Genomic DNA, 10,158 nt, shown 5'->3' on the forward strand with positions numbered 1-10,158 from the left:
TGGGCGATTTACAATTCCAGATAAAAGATCCGATTCTTCCCTGTAGTTTGGCGATATCTTTAGGATCAAATGATAAGGGTAATGAATTAAATAGGAAAGTAACCTTTGGCAAAATAACCATCTTAATTAAATTAACCCTTCCAAAGATGTTTAGTGGTAGGCCAGACCAACGTTGTAAAGTCCCGCAGATTTCCTTGTAAACTCTGTCCATGTTCACCTTGGATGTTTCAACGATGTTCTGAACTAAGTGAATTCCAAGGTATCTCATCCGGGGTTTTGATTCCGGAAGTTAATCCACATAGTTCCATTGCATGACCTCCGTTTTTTCTTTATTGATTCTATATCCTGAGATCACCCCAAAACTTTCAGCATGACGAAATAGGAGGTGAATGGATATCTCAGGATTAGATGTATACATTAGGAGGTCATCAGCATATAGTGCGAATCTCAGGTCTAACTCATTAATCTGGAAGGGTTTAATCATAGTATCAGATCTTAACTGGTTTACCAAAGGCTCTATATAAAGATTAAACAATAAAGGAGACAGGGGGCATCCCTGTCTGGTACCCCGTGTTATATGAACCCAATCTGTTAGCAGATTATTTACAAGGAACTTGGCTTTAGGACTGTGATATAGCGCTTTTATGGATGCTATAAAATTAGCTGGAATGCCAAACTTAGATAGAGCCTCCCATAAATATAACCAGTGGACCTGGTCAAAGGCCTTAGCGGCATCAATTGCCACAATAGTCAAGGGTTTTTTTTGCTCTGAAGCATAATCTATTGCAGCAATGGCTTGATATGTCAGTTCATTTAACTGCCTGCCTGGCATAAAGCCCCTCTGATCCTCATGTATTAAGGACTTAATTACTTTGGCCAATCTCGCCGCCAAAACCCCAGCAAAGATCTTATAATCTATATTTAGCAGCGAGATTGGCCTATATGACTCAACTGTCAGCGGGTCCTTATTAGGCTTAGGAACTAACGTTACTGTGGCTTCCAGCCAGGTCGGTGGGATAGGCTGTCCCTCGAAATGTATCTTATTAAATAGAGATGTAAGAATTGGAACTATTATGGCAGCCCCCATTTGGTAGACTTCAACTGGAAGCCCATCTGGGCCAGCTGATTTTCCCCTGGCCATTCTTTTGAGCTGATCGTGGACCTCCCCCTCTTTAATCAAAGAGCCTAGCATCAAATTATCCTCGTTAGTTAAGTATGGGAGGTTGAGCTCCTCCAGCCAGAGAGCTGCTTCTTCAGTGGAAGTTTTATTATCTGTACCTGAATATAGGTTCTGCATATATAGCTTAACTTCTTCCAATAGCTCATCATTATTAAATGTTATTTCGCCAGAGCTCTGTATCTTTAGCCTGGTTTTCTGGTTTCTAGTTCGATCGGACCTGGCCTTCCAAGCCAGAATACGACCACATTTTTCGCCATAGGAAAAGTTCTGCAATTTACTAGCCTCCCACCTCTCTTTGATAGTCTTATCAAGATTTGCCTGGTATTTGACTTTTAAGTCCTCTAGCTCCTTCTGAATGGAAGGCAAGTTGATTTGTTGCTCTAGTGCGGCTCTTTGAAGCTCTTGCTCCTTTTGTTTGACTTTATTCAGCGAGTCTTCCTCTGTCTTCTTCCTCCTTATATTTCTCTGTATCATTATGGTAGAAAGTACTCCCCTTAAGTAAGACTTAAATGCTTCCCATACAGTTTGTTCTGACGCAGTGGTGTTATTGATTTCAAAATACTCCTCTATACGCTTTAGTAGGTCATTTTCTAAACCTTCCTGTAATAGGAGGGACCTATCTAGGGTCCAACGTCTTACCTGAACACATTGAGAGAATACCACTGTTAATTCTACCATAGAATGGTCAGATAAGATAGCAGGAATGTAGGTGGTATACACAGTCTTTGGAAGTAATCCTTGATCAATAAGGAAAAAATCTATACGTGAGTGGTGTCTGTGTCTATAGCTATAGAACGAATAGTCTCTATTATTTGGATTCTTTACTCTCCAGATGTCTAGTAAGTTAAAATCCCTCATCATGTTTCTGAGCTCTCTTTTAGATTTATATGATGTGGCAGATATAGCTCGGGACGTACGATCCAATTTAGGATCAAATACTAAATTAAAATCGCCCCCTAATATAATAGGAGCATTTAAGTTTTGAAAACTAGTTTTTAGATTAACCAGTGCTTCTGGAGAGTCCTGATTCGGTCCATAGTATATAGCACATGTCACCCGTGTGTTTTTTATAGATAAGGATGCTGTTAACCATCTACCCGTATAATCGGTTTGATGTTTTTCCACACTTATCCCACTGTTGGATCTAATAATCAAGGCCACACCTTTGGTACTACCAGTCTGTTCAGAGCAGAGAAGATCCTGAACCCACTTTTGATTTTTAAAAGCTGCCTTGCATTCCTGCTGCTCTAGGTGGGTTTCTTCTAGGAATATAATATTAGCTCCAGACTTGTTCAAAAATTCACAAATCCTATTAAGTTTCCTATTTTCCCTTAATCCATTGACATTCCAGCTAATTATCTTTGTCTTATTCTCCGTCATCCAATTTTGTTATGACCAAAGAAAGAGTCTTTTGCCTCCATTTCACTCTGCTTAACAAGTCAGTTTCATCTAATACAAGTATATGAGGAAAATATTTTTTCTTTTTATCCATCCACCTCCCATCACCTCCCCCCACTCCCCAAGAGGAACCCCCCCATTTCAACCTTGGCGATTGTATCGCCATACGACAGCTCTACCCCTAACCTGGATTGTGGCCTCCTAAAAAAATAAATAAATTATAGTGCACCTAAACCAACACTAACACTAATCATACGTGATGAGAATATATATATATATATATATATATATATATATATATATATATATATATATATATATATTCACTGAAAAAACCATAGGTTAGAGACCATATATAGTTAGCTGGACATTTTATTGACATAAAACCAATGAAATTCCATATATAGTTAGTTGCACTAACTATATATCGCGCACCCGCAATCCACTGCTGATGATGTCACATATTACATCATTCATGACATGGTCAGTGACATCACTGATGACATCACTGATGACATCTCAAATGACATCACTGATGACATCACTGATGACATCTCAAATGACATCACTGATGACATCATCTAGTGTCTGTGTGTTTTTGTAAAGTTTAAATATGTTTTACATATTGAAGAATGAGTGGATGTATGGAAGACTGAGTGTGTGTGTGGCTGGCTGGGAGGTGTGTGACTCTGTGCATATCAATGTGTACTTGTATCAGTGATTGTATAAGAGAGTAAGTATGTGTTAGTATATGTGTGAAAAGTATGGTGTTCTGTGTTTAACTGTATAGATGAGGAAATCGAAGTGTGATTGATTCTTCACAGGACTGACTAGGTGTATGAGTGCATATGATAGTCTTGTAATAATGAGTGACTGTATGTATGAGTGATTGTATGGGTGAATGAGTGAATGTGTGTGTAGACGTAGGAATCAGTGAGTGCGTTTGTAGTACCTGGTATTGGTGTGTCATGATGTCATCAGTGATGTCATTTGAGATGTCATCAGTGATGTCATCAGTGATGTCATTTGAGATGTCATCAGTGATGTCATCAGTGATGTCACTGACCATGTCATGAATGATGTAATATGTGACATCATCAGCAGTGGATTGCGGGTGCGCGATATATAGTTAGTGCAACTAACTATATATGGAATTTCATTGGTTTTATGTCAATAAAATGTCCAGCTAACTATATATGGTCTCTAACCTATGGTTTTTTCAGTGAATTTTCAAGGTTTTGTAAATGCAAATTCCTAACTATATATGGTCTATAACCTATGGTTTTTTCAGTGAATTTCATTGGTTTTTTAAAAGCTAATATCTATAGCTGTAAAATATATTCTTTATTACGTGACGTATCACGTAGCCATGTGAGACGCCTCATGACGCGTCGCATAACCGTGACGTATCGGCTCTGCAGCGCAAACAAAACCCGTAACGTAAGCGTGCCGGAGCACGCTTACAGATATATATATTTTTTTTAACCTTAATTAGACAAAATCCACACGTGCACATATCTTGAGGCCTTGCAAAGGCACATCAAACAAACAGTCCCTACAATTTTGTCAAGTTTGCTGGAAATCTATTCCCTTAATTTTTTTTTTACTGTTTCTCTTGGTTTTCCCCTTGTTACGCTTACCGGGACGCTACCCGGTACGCGAACCGGACGCTCCAAAAACACAAGATGGCGGACTCCCGTTACGCTGCCGGTTAGCTGCCCGGTTCGCGTACCGAGAAGCGCCTCTACCGCGAAAAATCGCGGGGGACTTTAATATCCCCCTCATCAATCCTAGGGGGTCAGGAGGGGTTTACCTTGCCCCCTTTCCTTCATTTCCCCCTTCTTTTTTCACCACATCTTGTCTCTCGAACCTACCGAGAGACAAGATGGCGGCCGCTCCGGACTGTTTACAATGTTGACAGCTACGCTGCCGGTTAGCTGCCCGGTTAGCTGCCCGGTGAGCTGCCCGGTTCGCGTACCGGGACGCGCCTCTACGGCGTAAAATCGCAAAAAAATTATTATTATTTTTTTTTGCCCCGCGGGGCACTTTAATATCCCCCTCATCAATCCTAGGGGGTCAGGAGTGGTCTACCTTGCCCCCTTTCCTTCATTTCCCCCTTCGTTTTTCACCACATCTTGTCTCTCGATCGTACCGAGAGACAAGATGGCGGCCACTCCCGACTGTTTAGAATGTTGACAGACACCGGAGAGCCAATCAGCTTCGCTTCGCGAAGTTCCGTTACGCGTCAGGTACGCAAACCGGGGCGCTAACCGGAGCCTTGTCACAGATATATATTTTTTTTTAAACGTTAATTTCTCAAAATCCACTGGAGCACATATATTGAGACATAGCAAAGGCACGTCGGGCAAACCATATCTACAATTTTGCCAAGTTTCATGTAAATCTATTCAGCCGTTCGAGCTAAAAGTGAGTCCAACCGCCCTATGGAAAAATGAATGGGAAAAACGTGTTTTGGGACCCCCCTTGTTTCTCGGCCCCCCCCTTGACGAAACCCCCCCAAATTTTCAGGGGCTGCTCAGAAACGAAATGTGCCATTTTCCTGAATATTTCAGCCAATTCCGTCCACAAACGCCAAAGTTATTAGACATACAATTTTCAGAAATCCCATAGAGAAAAAATCCTAACTATATATACCCACTGGCTATCGCCAGTAGGTAATATACATATATAAACATATATAATCTGCATATCTATATAAATATAAATGCATGCATACATATACATATATGCAGCATGTTATTTACATGAAAGTTTTAAAAACACTAATAAAAGCAAAGCTAAAAAGCCACCTCATTACAAACAGAATGGCTTTAACTTAAACGAGGGCGAGATCTATTGCATTTTCAATGCTTGTTTACTTTGGTTCTATCAAGAAGGCATTCAGATGTTTCACACATTTGCCATAAATTCTGAATGTTAGCACTCTAGTTGCTCATTAGATCACTGTAGTAAAGCTAGTGCTCACCAGGGAAGTCTGCTGCTAATCATGGTTTGCAGCCATTTTCCCGCATTTTTTATCCCGCAGACTTTCAGTCCGCATACCATTATCCCACAAGGTCATTGACCTCGCATACCATTATCCCGCATTTTTTCAAAACGCATGTGCATTTATCGCGCATGCCTTTACAAAGAATTACGTTTTAAAGGCAAGTATGGTAAATGCATTTGCGTTGTGAAAACCACGATGACGAGAGAGGTAAGTGGGTTTGTGTTAATTTTTTCGTGGGTTAGTAATTGTGTAGTGTAGTGTAGTGTTGTGTAGTGTAGTGTTGTGTTAGTGTAGTGTAGAGTTGTGGTGGTTCGTTAGTGTAGGGTCATGCTGGGGGTAGTGTTTTAGGGTTTAGGGTTGTGTTGTAGTGTTTGCGTAGTGTAGGGTCATGCTGAGGGTAGTGTTTTAGGGTTTAGGGTAGTGTTGTAGTGTTTGTGTAGTGTAGGGTCATGCTGGGGGTAGTGTTTTAGGGTTTAGGGTTGTGTTGTAGTGTTTGCGTAGTGTAGGGTCATGCTGGGGCTAGTGTTTTAGGGTTTAGGGTAGTGTTGTAGTGTTTGCGTAGTGTAGGGTCATGCTGGGCGTAGTGTTTTAGGGTTTAGGATAGTGTTGTAGTGTTTGCGTAGTGTAGGGTCATGCTGGGGGTAGTGTTTTAGGGTTTTGGGTAGTGTTGTAGTGTTTGCGTAGTGTAGGGTCATGCTGGGGTGTAGTATTTTAGGGTTTAGGGTAGTGTTGTAGTGTTTGTGTAGTGTAGGGTCATGCTGGGGGTAGTGTTTTAGGGTTTTGGGTAGTGTTGTAGTGTTTGCGTAGTGTAGGTTCATGCTGGGGGTAGTGTTTTAGGGTTTTGGGTAGTGTTGTAGTGTTTGCGTAGTGTAGGGTCATGCTGGGGTGTAGTGTTTTAGGGTTTTGGGTAGTGTTGTAGTGTTTGCGTAGTGAAGGGTCATGCTAGGGGTAGTGTTTTAGGGTTTTGGGTAGTGTTGTAGTGTTTGCGTAGTGTAGGGTCATGCTGGGGGTAGTGTTTTAGGGTTTTGGGTAGTGTTGTAGTGTTTGCGTAGTGTAGGGTCACCACAGGGTCATGCTGGGGGGTAGTGTTTTAGGGTTTTGGGTAGTGTTGTAGTGTTTGCGTAGTGTAGGGTCATGCTGTGGGTAGTGTTTTAGGGTTTTGGGTAGTGTTGTAGTGTTTGCGTAGTGTAGGGTCATGCTGGGGGTAGTGTTTTAGGGTTTAGGGTAGTGTTGTAGTGTTTGCGTAGTGTAGGGTCATGCTGGGGGTAGTGTTTTAGGGTTTAGGGTAGTGTTGTAGTGTTTGCGTAGTGTAGGGTCATGCTGGGGGTAGTGTTTTGGGGTTTAGGGTAGTGTTGTAGTGTTTGCGTAGTGTAGGGTCATGCTGGGGGTAGTGTTTTAGGGTTTAGGGTAGTGTTGCAGTGTTTGCGTAGTGTAGGGTCATGCTGGGGTGTAGTGTTTTAGGGTTTTGGGTAGTGTTACAGTGTTTGCATAGTGTAGGGTCATGCTGGGGGTAGTGTTTTAGGGTTTTGGGTAGTGTTGTAGTGTTTGCGTAGTGTAGGGTCATGCTGGGGGTAGTGTTTTAGGGTTTAGGGTAGTGTTGTAGTGTTTGCGTAGTGTAGGGTCATGCTGGGGGTAGTGTTTTAGGGTTTAGGGTTGTGTTGTAGTGTTTGCGTAGTGTAGGGTCATGCTGGGGGTAGTGTTTTAGGGTTTAGGGTTGTGTTGTAGTGTTTGTGTAGTGTAGGGTCATACTGGGGGTAGTGTTTTAGGGTTTAGGGTAGTGTTGTAGTGTTTGCGTAGTGTAGGGTCATGCTGGGGTGTAGTGTTTTAGGGTTTTGGGTAGTGTTGTAGTGTTTGCGTAGTGTAGGGTCATGCTGGGGGTAGTGTTTTAGGGTTTAGGGTAGTGTTGTACTGTTTGTGTAGTGTAGGGTCATGCTGGGGGTAGTGTTTTAGGGTTTAGGGTAGTTTAGTTGTTTAGTGTATGCTAAAGGCATATTCGTTCTAAAAGTTTTCGTTATTTTAATTTGCGGCCTAATAGTACATGCGGGATTTTTTTTGCGGACTGATGGTATGCAGGATTTCGTCATATATTCGCTAATCATACTTTCTATGGCAAAATGAACCCCCTCATTTTGTTCCTTTTTAAATTAAATGTTTTAAGAGTTACCACTTTATTCCAATCAAGATGGCTTCAGGTGTGCCATTCCTTTGTAATAAGTAGGACTGTTAGCACTCTAGTTGTTCTTTAGAACACTCTGGGACATTCTGTCATTGGGCTATAGTTGGGCTACATCTGGCTGATATTTGGGCTACATTTGTTTTTTTTGTCTCTGGTGGCCATCTTTGGGCTACATTGGGCTACATTGGGCTACATTGGGCTACATTTGGGCTCCAACATATATATAGCCCAATGTAGCCCAATATATATTTTTCAAAGTTAATTTTCGTAAAAACCACTGGAGCCTATATCTTGAGACATAGCAAAGGCACATCGGGCTACCAGTCCCTACAATTTTGCCAAGTTTGGTGTAAATCCATTCAGCCGTTCAGGCTAAAAGTGAGGCCAACCGCCCTATGGAAAATTGCATGGGAAAAACACGTTTTGGGACCCCCCTTTTTTCTCGGCCCCCCCTTGACGAAACCCCCCCAAATTTTCAGGGGCTGCTCAGAAACAAAATGTTCCATTTTCCTGAAAATTTCAGCCAATTCTGTCCTCAAACGCCAAAGTTATTCGACATAGAATTATCAAAAATCCCATAGGAAAAAAATCCTAACTATATATACCTACTGGCTATCGCCAGTAGGTAATATATATATATATATATATATTGTTATTTTTTGTTGTTTATAGGTTATATATGGATTTACAAAAGGGGGTGGTGATGAACAGAGTGTCTGAATTGAGCAGACCACTCTTACCCAGTCCAAAGATCAGGGCTTGATCCATCACCGTTATTTATCTCACTGCCCCATCCCAGCTCAGAACCTGGCTATATGCAAATCAGTCTGTCCCTGGCCCAGTGCATCATGGGAACAGGGCAGACTAAACTACCAAGCCAATTCTTTACCAGAAAGGAGCCAAGCTACCGGGGACCGGTTTCTGGCATTTCAGCCTCTTCGGCCCGGCTTGCTTGAATCCTGATGGAGCAGTGAGAAAGGGACTCATGTCTGAGTATACCCTGCCACACCTATAGTGGCCAAAATCGATTTACAAAAGGGGGTGGTGATGAACAGAGTGTCTGAATGGAGCAGACCACTCTTACCCAGTCCAAAGATCAGGGCTTGATCCATCACCGTTATTTATCTCACTGCCCCATCCCAGCTCAGAACCTGGCTATATGCAAATCAGTCTGTCCCTGGCCCAGTGCATCATGGGAACAGGGCAGACTAAACTACCAAGCCAATTCTTTACCAGAAAGGAGCCAAGCTACCGGGGACCGGTTTCTGGCATTTCAGCCTCTTCGGCCCGGCTTGCTTGAATCCTGATGGAGCAGTGAGAAAGGGACTCATGTCTGAGTATACCCTGCCACACCTATAGTGGCCAAAATCGATTTACAAAAGGGGGTGGTGATGAACAGAGTGTCTGAATTGAGCAGACCACTCTTACCCAGTCCAAAGATCAGGGCTTGATCCATCACCGTTATTTATCTCACTGCCCCATCCCAGCTCAGAACCTGGCTATATGCAAATCAGTCTGTCCCTGGCCCAGTGCATCATGGGAACAGGGCAGACTAAACTACCAAGCCAATTCTTTACCAGAAAGGAGCCAAGCTACCGGGGACCGGTTTCTGGCATTTCAGCCTCTTCGGCCCGGCTTGCTTGAATCCTGATGGAGCAGTGAGAAAGGGACTCATGTCTGAGTATACCCTGCCACGCTTAGGGTGGACAAAAATATTTACAACAAGGGGTGGTGAGGGACAGAGTCTCTGAATTAAACAGAATACTCTCACCCAGTCAAGAGATCAGGGCTTGATCCATCACCGTTATTTATCTCACTGCCCCATCCCAGCTCAGAACCTGGCTATATGCAAATCAGTCTGTCCCTGGCCCAGTGCATCATGGGAACAGGGCAGACTAAACTACCAAGCCAATTCTTTACCAGAAAGGAGCCAAGCTACCGGGGACCGGTTTCTGGCATTTCAGCCTCTTCGGCCCGGCTTGCTTGAATCCTGATGGTGCAATGAGCAAGGGACTCACATCTGAGCATACCCTTCCACGCTTAGGGTGGACAAAAATATTTACAACAAGGGGTGGTGAGGGACAGAGTCTCTGAATTAAACAGAATACTCTCACCCAGTCAAGAGATCAGGGCTAGATCCAACACCGTTTTTTAGCTCACTGCACCATCCCAGTTTCAGAACCTGGCTGTATGCAAATTAGTCTGTTCCTGTCCCAGTGCATGATGGGAACAGGGCAAACCAAACTACAAAAGCCAATTCTTACACTGGGAAGGAAACAAGCTACCGGGGACCGGTTTCTGGCATTTCAGCCTCTTCGGCCCGGCTTGCTTGAATCCTGAGCTGGGATGGGGCAGTGAGATAAATAACGGTGATGGATCAAGCCCTGATCTTTG

The sequence above is a fragment of the Lissotriton vulgaris genome, chromosome 11 (assembly GCF_964263255.1).
Source record: "Lissotriton vulgaris chromosome 11, aLisVul1.2, whole genome shotgun sequence".
NCBI classification, from domain to species: Eukaryota; Metazoa; Chordata; class Amphibia; order Caudata; family Salamandridae; genus Lissotriton; species Lissotriton vulgaris.